General features: G+C 38.4%; 3 long non-coding RNA genes across 3 annotated transcripts in view; all 3 read left to right on the forward strand.

The window, feature by feature from the left end:
- Positions 1-19,916, forward strand: part of LOC131227224 (uncharacterized) — a 60,031-nt gene that overhangs the window by 28,822 nt on the left and 11,293 nt on the right. The gene's annotated exons all lie outside the window — the stretch shown is intronic.
- On the forward strand, positions 14,298-19,777 carry LOC131227226 (uncharacterized). The gene is made up of 2 exons (XR_009162120.1): positions 14,298-14,803; positions 19,519-19,777. It is a non-coding gene; the product is annotated as an uncharacterized LOC131227226 (long non-coding RNA).
- LOC131227225 (uncharacterized) lies at positions 16,226-18,184 on the forward strand. Its single transcript, XR_009162119.1, has 2 exons — positions 16,226-16,381; positions 17,808-18,184. It is a non-coding gene; the product is annotated as an uncharacterized LOC131227225 (long non-coding RNA).

Consider the following 19,916-nt stretch of genomic DNA (forward strand, 5'->3'; position numbering starts at 1 on the left):
CCTGTTTGTCAAGTGTCCGATCTACACACGCTGCAGCATTTTTGCACGCACGGCAATAGGGGAGTAGATTAGGTGTTACCCTGTTGTAACTTAATAGATATTCATATATCCATGCTATCCATATATTTTTACAACTCATTTTAATAATGGGTTTCCAAATTTAAGCAGATACAAGTCTCAGATGGACCATACTACAGGAAACAGTGGTGTGATTGAGCTATTATTAAAATTTTCGTAGGGCCTATAGTAATGTTTATTTTCCATCCAACCCCTTGATAAGGACAATCAGACCTAGATAGAGGGGAAATACAAAGATATGCTTGATCTAAATCCTTTTGTAGCCAACAATAAATATTTAATGGTTATTCACCACCTGGATCTGCTAAACTTATGAGATCACTTTGTAAAATGAACTGCACTTGAAGACTATTAGTAAACAGGCTGGCCCAAGCCCCTCGGTCTAGCAGAACTTTCTACCCAAAAACAAGCTTATTCATATTACTTTAATGAGCAGCCTCGGACCTACAACTGAAGTTCCGGTCCGGACCCAACAAGTGCAGGCCTTGACTGTGGGGTATGTATCTCATCCATTTGTTTTGCATGCTCTTCCCGGACAAACCAAAAATTTATTCAAATTCAAATCTCAGCTGGACAATACCATAGGAAACAGCGTTTGATTGAATGCCGGCCATTAAAATCTTCATAGGGCCCAACATAATATTTAGTTGCCATCCAAACTATTTATAAGGACAAAGAGACCTGAATGAAGGTAAAAAAATAAAAATAAAGAAAAAAAAAGAAATGCATGACCCAAAACATTTGGATCTTCCTCATTCGTCGACTCATGCACTCAGATCATCTTGCAAATTGGATGGATGGCATGGATGAAATGTTGTATTTTAAATTATTTTTAAATGATTTAGTGTTTTAAAAGATCCGTTGGACGGATCATGGCTGTGGCCATAGGTGCGCATGTACCCTACGGATGTGTCTTTTCACTGAAAGGTTATATTCTTTTAATTTTTGTTTTGAAAAGTTGTGTCTTTTGAATCCTAAAGGTCGCACCACTTGGGTTTAAACCCAATAGTCACAACCCTCTGTGAAAGGGTATCTTCACAAAGGCTATAAATAGATTTTCTCTCATCTGTTTTAAAAAAAGTAAGAAAAAAGATTGTTTTATATTAAAACTATGGTTTAAGTATTTTCTAGTTCGGGTTAAGACTACAAAGTGGTTCGAGCCAGTGTACAGTAAGTGCACCACTGGGACCGGGTCATAGTCGTTGTATCCTAGAGGTCGATTGCTCTGGAAACCTATTGCACTTGGGACGTTGTCCAAGGGGAACAAATTCGATTTCAAGCCGAGTGACTCACGTCACGTCTCGACTTATACAAATTGATAAGTTTTTTAACTTTCTTATTTTAATTTTATATAATTTAAATACTTTTCCAAAATCCAATTTCCAACAATCTTGAAATCGAATTTTGTTTGAAAAACTATTTAAAAAATTATGGTTGCATTTATCTTGTTGGAATAGCTTAAATGAAACCACACCAACCCGATTTGTGGGCCATGACTCATATAATCTAGAGTTGTCATATCTCACATAATGGTCAAGATCTTGTAGATACTTATTATGTAAGTTTTTTAGACCACATGTACAAAAGTGAACGTATGCACCGACTAAGGAGGATATACACTGATCTTAACATCCCTGTACAATAAAGATCAACCCATATAATCTGGAACCATCATATACCATCTAATAGTTAGGATCTTATACATATTTTGGTATATATATTTTTTGGACCACTTGTGCAAATCATCTAAAAGGCTTAAAGTTATGCACTAATGCTATAGCCTATTGATTGTTTTTATGTTTATGTCATTGACAATGCCAGTCTATCACACACAACAAGATCAAGTCATAGGTGGTGCCACACTAAGTAGGTATCCACTAATATTCACCATTTGTGTACAATGAGGATTGATCTGCGATGTATATAAAACTAGGATATTAGGGTGGGACACAAGTATTAGGAACTTTTTCAACCACCATGCATGCATAAACAAAGGAGAGCCACTTTCACATAGAATCTTTAAAATATAAATGATGGGAACCATGTGAACCAATGATGGTACTATACACACGAACATTATTATACATGTGCAAACCAGAAGTAAAGAACATCATGATTATTTCATGTTATAAACCTTGCTAGTTATCCTCCCTCAAGTCGTTGCTTGCTTATGCCAGACACACATGATGATCCAAACTGTTCATCTTGGGCTCGTTGTTGTTATTGTTGTTTGTATGTATAAATCTCGACCCGAATTTTGGATTTGTAACGTTGTGAGAATGGATGACAGTTGTGAATGTGGGGGGGATCTAATGGCTTTAAGGCCCTAAGATTTTAAAGAGAAAATAAAAGATTTTCTCATTTCTGTTTTTATCTCCAAGGTTCTGTACGGTTATGATTATTCTAATGTCTATCATCTAGTTGTGTCTATTGTTGAACTTTTACATGCACCAAAATTCTTAATGCTTAATATTCGTTACTTACATCAAGTGTGTCCTTTGGTGTCATGTTATGGGGTTAAAATATCATGTTTGGATCTCTGGTTACTATATAATAAGAAACGGTTCATGTAATAAAATAAAATTTTAAAAAAAAGTTTATCAATCGATGACTGAGATTATTCTCTATTGTCCATCCATAAGAGTCCACTAGATGAACCATCTGGATCATTGGGGTGATGCTCCATCTTTATAATGTAATGCTATCTTGATCAGGAAACGGTGTTGATTCTCGCTGAGACTGTATATTAGGCACAGAGTTTATTAAACTTTTATCCTAAGAATTTTCAAATAGGCGGTCACAATCATCTCTTGGTGGGCAGGAGTTAATCCTTTAAAAGCAATATCTCTAGTATTGTTGTTATAAACTACTACATGAGTAGTGCACATCTTGTTTAATTTTGTATAATTTAAATTATGTTGATGTTAACATGTAGTTGGGTGATGTTACTCTCTAAAAGTTCTCATGTTAGTACGGTGCATGTGTGAGAGATCCCGACCATCTACCTACTAGGGCTATAGATAAACAGGCTTTGTCTAAAAGCCAAACATGAACGCTGATAAGAAAGGCATTCTCTTACAAGTATATATGATAAGTGGATTGGCCAAATGGGATAGGGCATTGTCTATAATCAAATGTATGTATTGCTTAGATCGAATCCCTCACACATGTATTGCAAGTCATGTGAAGTAGGCATGACACTTCTCATTGTTGGAATAGTTTTCTGTCACATGATTTCATGCTTATTTGGAATTATAACTTTAGACCATCTTTATGTCATCTATGGTGCCTACTGTATGCATAGAATCCATGATTCAAAATATCAATTTTAATCATGTTATTTTCATATGATACATGTAAGAGTGAAAATATTATTTAGTGGATTTTGCCTTTAATGGCCTAAATGGAGGGGTATTCATATCGGACACATGACACATGTAGATGATGCATCATACTAGTCATTGATGGAAGTAGCATTATGTGAAGGCAAAATGTCAAAAGGTGAATAGTAAAAATAAAAATAAAAATATTCTTATGGTTTTCGACTAGGGGAATTGATTGGAAAGACCCACTAAATGCATAGTCTGAATTCACCGCTAAATGACAATTAGATTATAGTTACGATTCATTTTAGATGTAGCTCATCATTGATTGTTCTATAGAATGATGGTTCTCACATACCTTGATTGGAATGACTTCAATGGACATGATCAAATCGATAATTGAGTCAATTAAACCATGAGACTAGTTATAACTACATTCTTATATAGATACTCACATTTTCTTCTTGTATAAATAAATTTGCTTGTATTGCAGATACAATAAGGTCGATTGACTTTACCACCAGTTAGTTAAATGATGGGCTAGTGAAGTTGTTTGAATTGTAAGAGTACATTCAAGGCTAAGAAAGTTGGTTGTATTCAGAGCCCATGATACAACAACTATCATAATAAAAGTGATGCTCAGTATCTGTTACTTGATGGAGTCATAATTGTTAACTCTGTGAGGTTGGAAATAAGTTCAGTATGCTTTGACTTAAGATATGAATAATCAAAGAGGCTGCAATTGACTGTCAAAGACTTGATTGAGGAGCAAAAGGATAAATCAACCTACATAGAGGCTCATTCATGAGTAGCTAGTTAGTGAGGCAATAGCTTGCCAATATGATAATCCCTAGCTGATCTTAAAGGATGATTAACTACAATGGGATTAAGACATGGCCAAACTCATATGAGAAAGAAGCCCGATGGAACAATGACGGGTGGAAGTAAGAGGACTACGGGTCATAAATCCTCTAACCAAGTGACTATCTAAAAGATTAGTCAATGATACATCGAAGGGAATGGGGCTGAGCCTAATATATGAGCTACCAGTGTTGGCAACCCAACCTATACGAATAGAGATCCTATTAGATAGGTTCAATGGGTAAACAACAAGACACGAAGTAGACGATTGCACTGATATAAATGAGCTCCTTTTATAGTGTACAGTGCGAGCAGCAACACAGAATGATGAGTTTTTAGAACTCTTAATGAATACATAGCCATATATTTGGTGGTGTATACAGTTGCTGCATACACTTGATGGAATTTACCTATATGAGTGTGGAGGTGAAAGCCGCTTCCTATGAGAATCTAGGCGAATTCTCTAGAGCACTCATGAAATCCAGGTAATGGTGTATGGCCGAAACACACTGAACCGTAAAATCACTTGTAGCGGAAAAGTTGTGTGAGTGGCATGTACTTGCGATTTACATCAAAAGGAATTAGGTTCAAGACTATGGTGTCACCTGATTCCTGTAGACTTGTCATGTTTACTCTAATGTCGGTTCAAGTCTATGATGACACCGGCACCATTGCACAACTTTTCCATCTTAACCTGAAATGTTAAAATTTTGAAACATGTGGGGGATTGTTGTATTTTAAATTATTTAAAAATAATTTAGTGTTTCAAAATATCCGTTGGACGGACCATAGCTGTGGCCATAGGTGCGCATGTACCCTACGGATATGTCTTTTCACTGAAAGATTATATCCTTTCAAATTTTGTTTTGAAAAGTTGTGTCTTTTGAAGCCTAAAGGTCGCACCACTTGGGTTTAAACCCAATAGTCACAACCCTTTGTGAATGGGTATCTTCACAAAGTCTATAAATAGACTTTCGCTCATCTGTTTTAAAAAAAGTAAGAAAAAAGTTTGTTTTATATTAAAACTAAGGTTTAAGTGTTTTCTAGTTCGGGTTAAGACTACAAAGTGGTTCGAGCCTGTGTACAGTGAGTGTACCACTGGGACCGTATCATAATTGTTGTATCCTGGAGGTTGATTGCTCTGGAAACCTGTTGCACTTGGGACGCTGTCCAAGGAGAGCAAATTTGATTTCAAGCCGAGTGACTCACGTCACACCTCGACTTCTATAAATCGATAAGTTTTCTTTTATTTTTAATTTTTAATTTATTTGTTTAAATAGTTTTTCAAACTCTATATTCCAACATGAAAAAGGCTTTCGGAATTATGTGAAGCCTCACCCAACATGGTGTGGCCAGGGGCCACTTAATTTAGAGCATGAACCTAAACACCGGGTAAATCCAAATCTGAGATGGACCATACCAAAAGTATGGGAAACTGCACTTAGTGAGGAAATGGATTGGCTACTCCCCCGCCACCAGGTGGTCGGTGCTATGTGGCCCCACCATGATGTATGTGTTTCATCCATTCTGTTTATACATTTTTACAGTTCATTTTAGGGTTTGACCCCAAAAAATGAGATGGATATAAATCTCAAGTGGACCACATCAACGGAAAACAACAGTGATTGGATAGCCACCATTAAAATCCTCCTAAGGCCCAATGTACTATTTATTTGACATTCAATATGTTGATTGGGTTATACAGGCCCATATGATCCAAAACTTTTATAGCCCTCGAAAAGTTTTTAATGGTCTATGCCCATTCAACACTGTTTCATGTAATGTGGTCCACTCCACTAATTGAACCCTGACTATTAAAAACATCCTAGGCCCCTATATGGTGGTCATTGTAATTTTTATTTACCATCCAACTCCTTGATAAGTACACTAAGGTCTTGATGAAGAGAAAAGAAATAAATTACCTTGATCCAAAATTTTTGTTAACCACAAAAAAAGTTTTTAATTGTCAATAACCATTATTTCCTCTTGTATTGTCTACTTGAATTTCGATCTATTTCATTTTTAAACTCATGCTCTAAAATAAACTGAAATTGACTGTTTTGATATAATATATACATCAAAGTAGGCCCCACAGGCAGGGCCGCACCGTGTTGGGTGAACCCAATGGGGCACTTGATCCTGAAGCCTTGATAGACACGGATTGTTTGTGCCCTTGGGACTCTAATGGGTCCACAAAGATTATCGTGACGTCAGTTTTTCAAGGCAGCGATAAGATGGGACTCTAAAGTCAGGCTGATAAAAAAAAAACATGTGGGCCACACCACATGAAAAGCAGGGTTTGAACGCCCACCATTGAAATCTGTGTGAGGCCAAAGAAGTTTTGTATCATTATGATGCTTGCAGTTTATCTGAATGGTAATAACGCTGGGAACGGTTTGGATAGCCTATAAAAGGATCATGATAAGGTTTCAATGGTCGAGGTTACCTTTCCCACCGTTTTTGTGTGGTGTGGCCCACATGAGTTTTGATTTACGTGATATTTCATTGTCTAGCAAAACTGATGCACGAAGTGGATTTGTGATGGGCATCTTTGTGGCCCCAACAGGCTATAGGAACTTCCACTGCCTTCTGCCTCCTGCAAACACACCAAAGCATGTGACATACGGTGCACTGTGGGCCCTACCATGATCTGTGTTCAATCCACACCGTTTATGCATTTTTTAAAATCATTTTAGGGATACACCTTAAAAATAAGGCAGATCTAATTCTAAGGTGGACCACACTAAAGAGAACAGTGGTGATGAACACCTACCACTGAAAACTTTATGTTGGCTATTTACTATTTTCCCTTCATCCAAGACTACCTCACCTAACGGATAGGTTGGATGGAAAATAAACATTATCGTAGTTATTATGGCGGGGCCCTAGGAAGCTTTAAATAATAGGTACATCATTCTTCTTCATGGTGTGGTCCACTTCACCTTTGGATCTACCTCATTTTTTAAGCTTACGTGGATAAAACACATGCTTTACGGTGGGTCTAAGGATTACGTGCCAGTGGCCACATTCCTACCACGCAATCCCCCGTGGAAAACTCCTCGTCTGTGGGTATTTTTATCATTTTAGGAAAAAATAATATCCGGTTTAGAGAAAACTACCGAAGTTGCTTTTGACAATATATTGATTAATCAGGTAGCGCAATGAAAACTTGATTTAAAAGGTCACTAGAATGTAAATACCATATTAATCGGGTATTATTGTGTATATATTTTTTTCCTTTTTCATCAAACACACCTAGCTTAGACATGGACCTACCCACGCCTGTCTCTAGCCCTAGCCACCAAGGGTGCACGTCCAACCGGTGAAAACTTGTAACTGGACTAGAATCGTTGGATGATCTGACTTGGTTTGGTTTTAGGGTGCTAATGGTCTGGTTCCGGTTTCAAAATTTACAGAGTCGTTGATTATGAATCAGTTCTCTTGTAGGGCCTGTAGTATTGAACCGAACCGTTAATCCGAACTGTATATCCCAACCATGACACGAACCGTGGATCCCAACCGTCGATCCGACCTTAAAAAAAACCAAACTCCTTTAGCGCCCTACCCCTGCCCTCGCTCGTTGAGCGCCTTACCCCTGCCCTATCGCCGACTGCGGACTGCCGCCCTCCCTCTGCCCTTTCTCCCTCTCTGTCTCTCTCTCTTCCAATGGCTTTCCATCTCTGAGAAATAGAAGAGAAAGGAAGGAACGGTGATGGAATCCCAATACCTTAAATACCGATCGTACGGCACAAATGGAAAGATGTCGATTGCTCCGCCCCAGCAATCGGACAACGATCGCAGCAGCAGCGAACTGCGGGCCCTTGATTGCAACCTCACCTCCCTCTGCGACCACATCCAGACTGAGGTCTTGAACTCCGGCTTGTTCTCCGACATTGTCGTTCATGCCATGGGCTCCACCTACCATCTCCACCGTCTGTTCCTCTCCCGCAGCTCCTACTTCAGGTCAGATTTCAAAATCCAGACCGTTCTCCCTTTTCTTTTTGAAGCAATTCATTATCGTTTGTTTTCTTTCGTTGATTGTCCTGGGAAATTTCTTTTCTGTTCATTCTCCGGCCCAGAACCGTGGAACTGATCCCGAACCGAACCGTTTTTCACCGTCCGGTTCCGGTTCCAAAAACTGTAGAACCGTTAGGAACGGTTCGGTTCCGGTTTCACCCCAGAACCGGACCGAACCGACCCGTGTGCACCCCTACTAGCCACGAACAGACAGTTATGTGGCTAGGCCCACTGTTATGTGTCCATTTATCCATGTTGTCCATGCCTTCTCTCATATCATTTCAAGCTATGTGTATAAAAATGAGGCATATCCACTTGAATGTTGGATCTACCTCACCTTTGTTCACATACCTTAAAAAGATCTAAGAGAAGGATCAAACAGCACATGTGCAATGTTACCTTTGTCGGAAATAGGACTGTCTTCTGAAACTGCCCTCGTCCTGAAATTAGGCGCTAGGAGGTTAAGCTTCACTTATGCAATGGCATGTCTGAGAGTGACACATGTTCATTAAGCTGGTCTATGCACAAATACCATAACTCTATCATGCAGTGTTACATGCCATATTGGTATCTTTTCTTTTCTATGTTAAAAAAATAAAATAAAATCCAATTCTATCACTAATTGTAATTATTTTAAATATTTACTATTATTATTAGTTTTATATTTACCATAATTAAGTATGAAGCCTGACCTGTCCCTTGAGTGGACCTGACCCAAGGTCATTGTGCTGCGTTTTGACGATTAGATACGTTAAAAAGAGGTGATCAGGCTTAAAGAGGTAGTTCGCAAGAGTTTCAAGGTCATGCGTTCAAGTGACCGTTGGGGTGAACTCCCACAATGGTATAGTGTGAGTGCGTGGGGGTGTGAATGCATCTATTAAAAACGAAAGAAAGCAGTACACATGTGTTTGTCTCGATTTATAGGTTTTGTCCACCTAATTATTGTGTTTGTTTGATTTCATGGATTGTTATTTATTTTTAGATTCTAATCAAACTATATTTAAGAATATGATTTTCTTAAGATTTAATAACTCATGTGTTTATATTATTTTCATTAAAAAGGTTTATAATATATTTACTTTTCTTGTGCAGGAGTTTTCATGGAATGTGAAGTATTTGGAATGGGTGAGGTTGGAAAAAGTGAGTTTATGTTTTTAATTATTTATTGTTATTGTTAATTAAAAAATTATTTTAGAGCTTTTTCCTACTATACGACTCACTTATGAGCCACGCACCTTACTAAGCCCTCCTAATCTTACCTTCCAAGAATACTTCTCCTATGTACGGATGACTTTTCACATGTCCAAAATGCCCCTGCTCTAAGAGACGCACCTTCGAAAGTTGCAGGCCGCATCTCCTTCAAAAATTTCACTGATTCTTCTTTCCTCTTCTTGATCCTTCACCCTAGCAGGAAAGGTGGCGCTCGCGCAAATAGCGGTTTGGATCTTCCTGCAAGGATAGGCGGAGTAGGAGGTACCTGCCTCGGCCTGACCGGGGTGTCTCGTGCTGGAAGGCGGGAGCGAATGGTGCGCTCGAAATCTCTCTCTACCTGCATCGCCTTGTCCACCAGTTCTGGGAAGTCTACGAAATCCTAGGTGCGCAATCGAGATTGTATCCCAGGCTTTAGCCCCTCATTGAATTTCTCCAACTTGTACTCCTCGTCTTTGAGGGCTTTGGGTACGTACCGAGATAGCTCGTCGAATTTCGTCTCGTACTAGGCAACCGTGAGGTTTCCTTGCTCTAGCTTTAGGAACTGCGCGATCTTTTCACTTCGGCAGGACTGCAAAAAATATTTCACTAGGAATTTCGTCCTGAAGCTAGCCCACGTCCAGGTGTACCCAGTCGGCACGCTTCTCTGTACGCCATTCCACCAATTTTCTGCCTCCCCCTCGAGCAGATATGTGGCTAAGGTGACCATCTGGGGGTCTGTGCACTCTAGTGGCCCCATCATTTTGGCGATCCTTGCCAACTAGTGCTCGGCCTAAGTTGGGTCAAGCGCTCCTCTAAAGGTCGGCGGTCGTAGTCTCAGGAATCGGTCGAAGATGTCTGCGCCCCTGGCGTCCGTCTTGGGATGCTGCTCTATGATCTCTATCTTGCAGGGTCTGCATCATCAGGGCGTGCATGTCCTGCTGCTGGCTGGCCAACGTATCTTATTGTTGTTGCATGGTGGCGGCCATTTGCGCAAAGGCCGTAAAGGCTGTTGCTCCCAAGGGCATATCTGCATATGCGTTGGCTGAAGGTTTAGCCGAAGGCGTCTGCCGCTCAAAGTATTATGAGGGCAGTCCTGATGGGATGACTTGAGGGGAAGGAGAATCCCCTACTGCTTCTGACCCTGTATCCTCGTTCGCCACTCCAGGCGGGAGACCTGGCGTGTAGACAGGGCTACCCTCCTGCTGGCGCTCTGTCGACGGGATGGGATGGATGCCAACCGTATGGGTCTCTGATGAGATCGCGTTACCGGCGGCATGACTTGCCGCAGGATTAGATTTTCGTGGTTTAGGAATTAGAGGGGAGAAGAACGGTTCCAGTCAGTATGAAGCATCACAAGGGTCAGAGATCTTGCCAATTGCAGGGTGAGAGAGTTCATCCTTCAATTAGCATTTTTGGGTTGACCGCCTCGATGTATATGTTGTTGCATCCAACCGTCTGTCAGGTGGACCGCACTGCAGAAAACAGTGGGGGGATGGGACTGCTACCCTTGAAGCCCTTTGGGTGTATCAGGAGTGGGCCCTGATTGTGCCTAGTTTACACTAAAATAGGGGGGCACATGTTTGATGGGCTTGATTGCCCTTGGTTGCAGCCCAAACAACCTTGATTTAGGGCCTTCCAACCCTCCACCAACCCTCATGTATTAAACTTTGTGACTCATTGTCTAATGTGAATGAATTTGTACAGGGAGTTACGTGAGTGGTATAAAGCCACTATCTCCTCAAGAAAACTTGCATCTAGAAGCACTCTACGCTTTGTCTGGTGATGACTTCCTCCCCTTAAGCTTTCCATCCCTAGCTAGACTAGAAATAGTAGCTTTATTGATTTAATGGCTAGTTAGACTAGTGATAAACTGTGTGTGGAAATAGACTACATTCACTTGACCTATCTATTTAATATGCTTACTATCGTTTAGACTCTTGATTAGTCTGAACTGCCCAAGTGAATAATCTAACCGTTCATGTCATATATCTTATGTTGACTCAGATTGTGTGTATTGATAGAAGTATATATTGTTCCTTACCCCCTATTCATGTTAAGATCTATGTTGCTGTTATGATAATATGACACATGTACTGTTGGAATCTAAGCAAAGGAGAGTCCGTGCTTAGGGTGTAATCGGACTAGTTGTGATGTGAGTAGGCCGCTGACATGGATGTTTTGGTTGTTGGTATTTGACCATGGGGTTTACCATCCATGTGTGGTTTCACCTAACTGACTTGGGATGAACTTCACAATCTTTTTAATACCGCTGTTTACACGCCTTTGAACTATTCATGCCGTCATGTTTTAATCGTCACATTTGGTAATTTCAACATTTCATTTCCAGTCGGTATTGGTGGTGACCCTCTTTATATTGAATTGATTGACCACATGTTCGTGGGTACTACACACATCCTAAGATGGTAGCTTCATGGGCCGGAGATGGTAGTCATGAGATACTATGCCCGAGCTGTCGGCCTACGCTGGGCCACGAGCTCCCCATAGTGATCGTGAGCTTAATTAAACTGGCTGAGTGTAAATGGGCTAATAATGGATTGACTAACCATGCATACATGACACAGACCAGCATCTATTGCTATCGTATGTGATGTACGTATTTTGTCCGACTGGATGAGATTTCCCAGGTTGATGATTGCATGGGTGACAAGCCCGCTGTTCGCACGGATGAGCATCTCTGGGGCGATGATTGCATTCCATACATCCATGCACTTAATAAGACCGCATCTATTATGTTTTGGATTATCTGTATGTTTTTATGCTATTTCTTGTTTAGGGCAGCGGTGTGTAATCTTGAGGGGAGATCACACTGAGCTGGCCACTCATTCATCAATGTTCAACCGTAAAGAGGACGCAGGTACAGGAGCCGACGAGTATGCGGCAGACTTGGAGGGTGTGGCTGTCTTTAGTGTTTTGGTTCCTTGGAGAGTCTTACTCCGAGACTTGAGATTAAAATGTTCAATTAATATGTTCCTTTATGAAGTTTGTTTATAACATAAAATGGTAAGCATTTGACAAAAGTTATCGAGTCACATCAATTTATTCTCATACTATATTCTTGTGTTATCCTTTTTTATATTCATTCATGCTTTTCTGATGCTCTTTTGCATAGTTGTCCAATGTCTAGAAGATTTTTGATGACTTTTGATTTGTCCAAGGATACGGTCCTTGATAGAGTGGAATGGCGTAACAAGATTTATGTAGTTGATGACAGTTAGTTGGGATATTGGATGATGATGATGATGGTATACCGACATATACATATAGATGTGAGTACATAAGTAAACGCAAGGCTAGAGCTAGGTAGGGATGCTTTAGAATCTAAAGGTTTTAAAATTACTCAAATTAAGACAAAATATATGGAATGCAATTTTAGTAATAACAAGAATCGACATGAGGAATTAGTTAAGATTGTTGACCAAGAAGCACAAAAAAAATGACCCTTTTAGATACCTTGGATCAACAATTCATGAAGCAGGGAGATTGAGGAGGATGTTGCTCATAGAATTAGCTAGGTTAATGAAGTGGAGATGTGCTTCTGGAGTTTATATGATTGCCACATATCAATCAAACTGAAAGGGGGATTTATAAGATAGTTATAAGACAAGCCATACTTTACAAGGCAAAATGTTGAGCAGTTAAGGAAGATCATGTTCATGGGATGAACATAGTTGAAATAAGGATGTTGAGATGTATGAGTGGCAATATGAGGAAGGATCAAATTAGAAATGAATGCATTCAAGGGAACTTAGGAGAAGCCAAAAAGTAATAAGAGGGAAAGTAGATTGTCCATGTGAGTTAGTTCAAGTTGAAGGCACTAAAAGGACCGGGGGAAGGCCCAAAAGGACATATGTAGAGATATCAGGCCCTTCTTGCCAAGTGGATATGGAGGCTAGGGTCTAAAAAAGGTTCCCTTTGGAACATCTTCATCAAAAGCAAATATGGTTCCTCTACAGGTGGGTGGTGGACAAGAGACTCCTTCTATTATAGAGCTTCTTATGTTTGGAAAGGCATCATTCGTATGAAAAATAAAGTCCTTGCAGGTATTGGTTTCGAGTTAGGAAAGAGCAATGATATCAGATTTTGGGTACATCTATAGGTGGGCGACGATCTTTTAAAAAATCACTTTCCTAATATCTTTCGTATGGTTCCAAACAAGGCTTCTTGAATCACTAAATGCTTCTCTGTGTCATCTGGTAAGGTGGAGTGGTCTGTTAATTGCAGAAGAAATCTTTAGGACTGGGAAATCGACAGTATGTGGACCTTATTCTCTGCATCTATCAGGCAATGCCTAATCAGCAAGTCGAAGACAAACTCATCTGGAGACTAGATAAATCTAGCAGATTTTCAGTCAGATCGTTCTATTTTCATCTTCACAGCAAAACGGCAGTTTCAAACATTACCCCGACCCCCTACATCTGGAAATATTCGGCCCCCCCAAAGATGGTTTGCTTCGGCTGGTTGGTAACAAAGAAAATGATTCTCATGGTGGACAATCTGAAGAAAAGAGGAATGCAGATAGTCAATATCTTCTTATGTTGCATGAAGAATGAAGAATCGGTTGATCATTTACTAATCCACTGCCCCTTCATCATTAAAATCTGGTCAGCCTTTTGCTCTCGATTCAGCATCAGTTGGTGTTTTCATGGTTCTGTAGATTCTCTTCTTCCTGCTTGGCACAAGGTTAGTCTTGGAAAGAAAAGAAAGCGTTTCTGGAGAATGGCGATTCTTCCTATCCGGTGGTCTGTTTGGGAAAACCTATTATGTGCACTTGTTTTTTGTAATGTTTTGATTTATAAGTGTGTTGATGACTTTTTTAACAATCACTGATGTTTCATTGAAAAATTCGACCAATTTCCCAATGTTTCCCCTTGTTTCCAACAACCGCAATACATTACACGATACAACTGATATATCCCTTCCCATGCGATAACCGATACGTATCAGTATCCTAAGGGTGCGATACGTCACGCAATACCGATATTTCAAACACTGGTTTTGACTAGTCTTTAGTGTTTTGGTTCCTTGGAAAGTCTTACTCCGAGACTAAGATTAAAATGTTCAATTAATATGTTCCTTTATGCAGTTTGTTTATAACATAAAATGGTAGGCATTTGACAAAAGTTATCGAGTTACATCAATTTATTCTCATACTATATTCTTGTGTTATCCTTTTTTATATTCATCCATGCTTTTCTGATGCTCTTTTACAGAGTTGTCCAATGTCCAGAGGAGATACTGTCAATACACCCTATCTTACGTCAAAATGGGCCCAACAACTCAGACTTAACTCCAGTCGAAGTCGAGATGCCAAGGTTAGAGTTCTAAATGTTTTATTTTTCTCCTGAGTACTCCACATTCAGTAGTTTTTCGCTTTCAGTTTGGGCTTAAAGCAAAAGAAGGGAACGTAACACTAAAGATATCCCTTACAACTGTCATGTTTCTATTAAATTGAACTTTTGTTTTGTCACTTCAAAGGGGGCCAAGAGTGATTGAAATCACCTAAGGAACAAAATTCCAACAACCCTCCTCCCTAAATGGAGATTTTTGGGTTTTTGGAAAAAAAAAATAAATCAATTTTCATCAAATTTTGCCTATTTATTGATGCTTCCTTGGTATCAAGGATATTATTGCTGGTATCGGGGATATTATCAATGGTATCGCCAATACCAGGGAACTTTTATATGCGATTCTTCCCAAAATATCACTGATATCAATTATATCGCCAGTATTATTGAAAATAATAATGATATTTGGAAAATTTTAAGCTGCCAGCAGTTTCGGTATCGCTGACCTAGTGATACTGATAATATCGCCCATATTTGGATCAATGGTTTTGACTAGTGTTTTAAGAATTGACGATATCAGCTGATATATCCCACGATATATCTTGTATGTAACCTGTGCGATACGAAATGCACATGTTCGATCTGGTGAGCATTTTTGACCTTTGATCCTCTTTTTTTTTTCCCTTCTATAAATCATGTTAAATCAGTGTCAAATTGTTACAAATCCATAATTTTTTACGTTTCACATGAAAAATTATGGATGGGGATTTGGGAGAATTGATTTCAAGATTTGGAGGAGATGGGCCGAGTTGCAGAAATTTTTTTTTTTAAAAAAGAATTCTCAATTTCTCGCAAATTGTTGCAATCTTTGTATCCAAACATAAAATCAAACATGCATGTAACCTGATCTAGTGATTCTTCTTTTGCTTTTGAATGTGTTACTTGTGTTTCCACGAGTCTTTTTGCATTTATAAATTATATGAATGGACTTTAAATATACTTGCATCAATTCAGTTAAACAACGCATAGTTTAGGACCCCATACAAAGAAAACCTATTATGTGCACTTGTTTTTTGTAATGTTTTGATTTATAAGTGTGTTGATGACTTTTTTAACAATCACTGAAGTTTCATTCAAAAATTCGACCAATTTCCCAATGTTTCCCTATGTTTCTAACAACCGCAATACATTACACGATACAACCAGATACAACCGATATATCCCTTCCCATGCGATAACCGATACGTATTAGTGCGATACATTACGCGCTATCGATATTTCAAACACTGGTTTTGACTAGTCTTTAATGTTTTGGTTCCTTGGAGGGTTATACTCCGAGATTGAGTTTAAAATGTTTAATTAATATGTTTCTTTATGCAGTTTGTTTATAACATAAACTGGTAGGCATTTGACAAAAGTTATCGAGTTACATCAATTTAGTATTATATTCTTGTGTTATCCTTTTTTATATTCATCCATGCTTTTCTGATGCTCTTTTATAGAGCTGTCCTATGTCCAGAGGAGATACTATCAAGACACCCTATGTTATGTCGAAATGGGCCCAACAACTTAAGACTTTACTCCAGTCGAAGTCGAGATGCCAAGGTTAGAGTTCTAAATGTTTTATTTTTCTCTTAAGTACACCACATTCAGTAGTTTTTTGCTTTTAGTTTGGGCTTAAAGCTGAAGAACGCTAAAGATATGCTTTTCAACTGTCATGTTTCTATTAAATTGAACTTTTGTTGATGTCACTTCAAAGGGGGCCAAGAGTGATTGAAATCACCTAAGGAACAAAATTCCAACAACCCTCCTCCCTAAATGGAGATTTTTGGTTTTTGGAAAAAAAAAAATCAATTTTCATCAAATTTTGCCTATTTATTGATGCTTCCTTGGTATCAAGGATATTATTGCTGGTATCGGGGATATTATCAATGGTATCGCCAATACCAGGGAACTTTTATATGCGATTCGTCCCAAAATATCACTGATATCAATTATGTCGCCAGTATTATTGAAAATATTAATGATATTTGGAAAGTTTTAAGCCACCAGCAGTTTCGGTATCGCTGACCTAGTGATACTGATAATATCGCCCATATTTGGATCAATGGTTTTGACCAGTGTTTTAAGTATTGACGATATCAGCTGATATATCCCACGATATATCTTGTATGTAACCTGTGCGATACGAAACGCACATGTTCGATCTGGTGAGCATTTTTTGACCTTTGATCGGTTTTTTTCTTTCTTTTTTTTCCTTCTATAAATCATGTCAAATCAGTGTCAAATTGTTACAAATCCATAATTTTCTACGTTTTGCATGAAAAATTATGGGTTGGGATTTGGGAGATTTGATTTCACGATTTGGAGGAGATGGGTCGAGTTGCAATCTTTGTATCCAAACATAAAATCAAACATGCATGTAACCTGATCTAGTGATTCTTCTTTTGCTTTTGAATGTATTACTTGTGTTTCTAGAAGTCTTTTTGCATTTATAAATTATAGGAATGGACTTTAAATATACTTGCATCAATTTAGTTAAACAACGCATAGTTTAGGACCCCATACAAAGAAAACCTATATGTGCCCTTGTTTTTTGTAATGTTTTGATTTATAAGTGTGTTGACGACTTTTTTAACAATCACTGAAGTTTCATTGAAAAATTCGACCAATTTCCCAATGTTTCCCCTTGTTTTCAACAACCGCAATACATTACACGATACAATTGATATATCCCTTCCCATGCGATAACCGATACGTATCAGTATCCTAAGGGTGCGATACGTCACGCGATACCGATATTTCAAACACTGGTTCTGACTAGTCCTTAGTGTTTTGGTTCCTTGGAAAGTCTTACTCCGAGATTGAGATTAAAATGTTCAATTAATATGTTCCTTTATGCAGTTTGTTTATAACATAAAATGGTAGGCGTTTGACAAAAGTTATCGAGTTACATCAATTTATTCTTATATTATATTATTGTGTTATCCTTTTTTATATTCATCCATGCTTTTCTGATGCTCTTTTACAGAGTTGTCCAATGTCCAGAGGAGATACTGTCAATACACCCTATCTTACGTCAAAATGGGCCCAGCAACTTAGACTTAACTCCAGTTGAAGTCGAGATGCCAAGGTTAGAGTTCTAAATGTTTTATTTTTCTCCTAAGTACTCCACATTCAGTAGTTTTTCGCTTTCAGTTTGGGCTTAAAGCAAAAGAAGGGAACGTAACACTAAAGATATCCCTTACAACTGTCATGTTTCTATTAAATTGAACTTTTGTTTTGTCACTTCAAAGGGGGCCAAGAGTGATTGAAATCACCTAAGGAACAAAATTCCAACAACCCTCCTCCCTAAATGGAGATTTTTGGGTTTTTGGAAAAAAAAAAAAAAATCAATTTTCATCAAAATTTGCCTATTTATTGATGCTTCCTTGGTATCAAGGATATTATTGCTGGTATTGGGGATATTATCAATGGTATCACCAATACCAGGGAACTTTTATATGTGATTCTTCCCAAAATATCGCTGATATCAATTATATCGCCAGTATTATTGAATATATTAATGATATTTGGAAAATTTTAAGCTGCTAGCAGTTTCGGTATCGCTGACCTAGTGATACTGATAATATCGCCCATATTTGGATCAATGGTTTTGACTAGTGTTTTAAGTATTGATGATATCAGCTGATATATCCCACGATATATCTTGTATGTAACCTGTGCGATACTCTTACTCCAGTGGCAGACTCTCAGGAGTTTCAACTCCTAGTTGAGGGTTCGAGTACCCATAGGTGGTGAAATCCCACTATGGCGTGAGTGTATGGTGGTGTGTGTGCGTGTGTAAAAAAAAAAAAAAAAAACCTGTGCGATACAAAATGCACATGTTCGATCTGGTGAGCTTTTTTGACCTTTGATCCTTTTTTTTTTTCCCTTCTATCAATCATGTTAAATCAGTGTCAAATTGTTACAAATCCATAATTTTTTACGTTTTGCTTGAAAAATTATGGATTGAGATTTGGGAGATTCGATTTCGAGATTTGGAGGAGATGGGCCGAGTTGCTTAAAAAAAAATAATTCTCAATTTCTCGCAAATTGTTGCAATCTTTGTATCCAAACATAAAATCAAACATGCATGTAACCTGATCCAGTGATTCTTCTTTTGCTTTTGAATGTATTAGTTGTGTTTCCACAAGTCTTTTTGCATTTATAAATTATACGAATGGACTTCAAATATACTTGCATCAATTCAGTTAAACAACGCATAGTTTAAGACCCCATACAAAGAAAACCTATTATGTGCACTTGTTTTTTGTAATGTTATGATTTATAAGTGTGTTGATGACTTTTTTAACAATCACTGAAGTTTCATTGAAAAATTCGACCAATTTCCCAATGTTTCCCCATGTTTCCAACAACTGCAATACATTACACGATACAACCGATATATCCCTTCCCATGCGATAACCGATACGTATCAGTATCCCAAGGGTGCGATACGTAATGTGATACCGATATTTCAAACACTGGTTCTGACTAGTCTTTAGTGTTTTGGTTCCTTGGAGAGTCATACTCCGAGACTGAGTTTAAAATGTTCAATTAATATGTTCCTTTATGCAGTTTGTTTATAACAGAAAATGGTAGGCATTTGACAAAAGTTATCGAGTTACATCAATTTAGTATTACATTCTTGTGTTATCCTTTTTTATATTCATCCATGCTTTTCTGATGCTCTTTTACAGAGTTGTCCAATGTCCAGAGGAGATACTATCAAGACACCCTATCTTACGTCGAAATGGGCCCAACAACTTAAGACTTAACTCCAGTCGAAGTCGAGATGCCAAGGTTAGAGTTCTAAATATTTTATTTCTCTCCTAAGTACGCCACATTTAGTAGTTTTTCGCTTTCAGTTTGGGCTTAAAGCTAAAGAAGGGAACGTAACACTAAAGATATCCCTTACAACTGTCATGTTTCTATTAAATTGAACTTTTGTTGATGTCACTTCAAAGGGGGCCAAGAGTGATTGAAATCACCTAAGGAACAAAATTCCAACAACCCTACACCCTAAATGGAGATTTTTGGGTTTTTGGAAAAAAAAAATCAATTTTCATCAAAATTTGCCTATTTATTAATGCTTCCT

Source organism: Magnolia sinica, chromosome 15, assembly GCF_029962835.1.
Source record: "Magnolia sinica isolate HGM2019 chromosome 15, MsV1, whole genome shotgun sequence".
Classification (NCBI taxonomy): domain Eukaryota; kingdom Viridiplantae; phylum Streptophyta; class Magnoliopsida; order Magnoliales; family Magnoliaceae; genus Magnolia; species Magnolia sinica.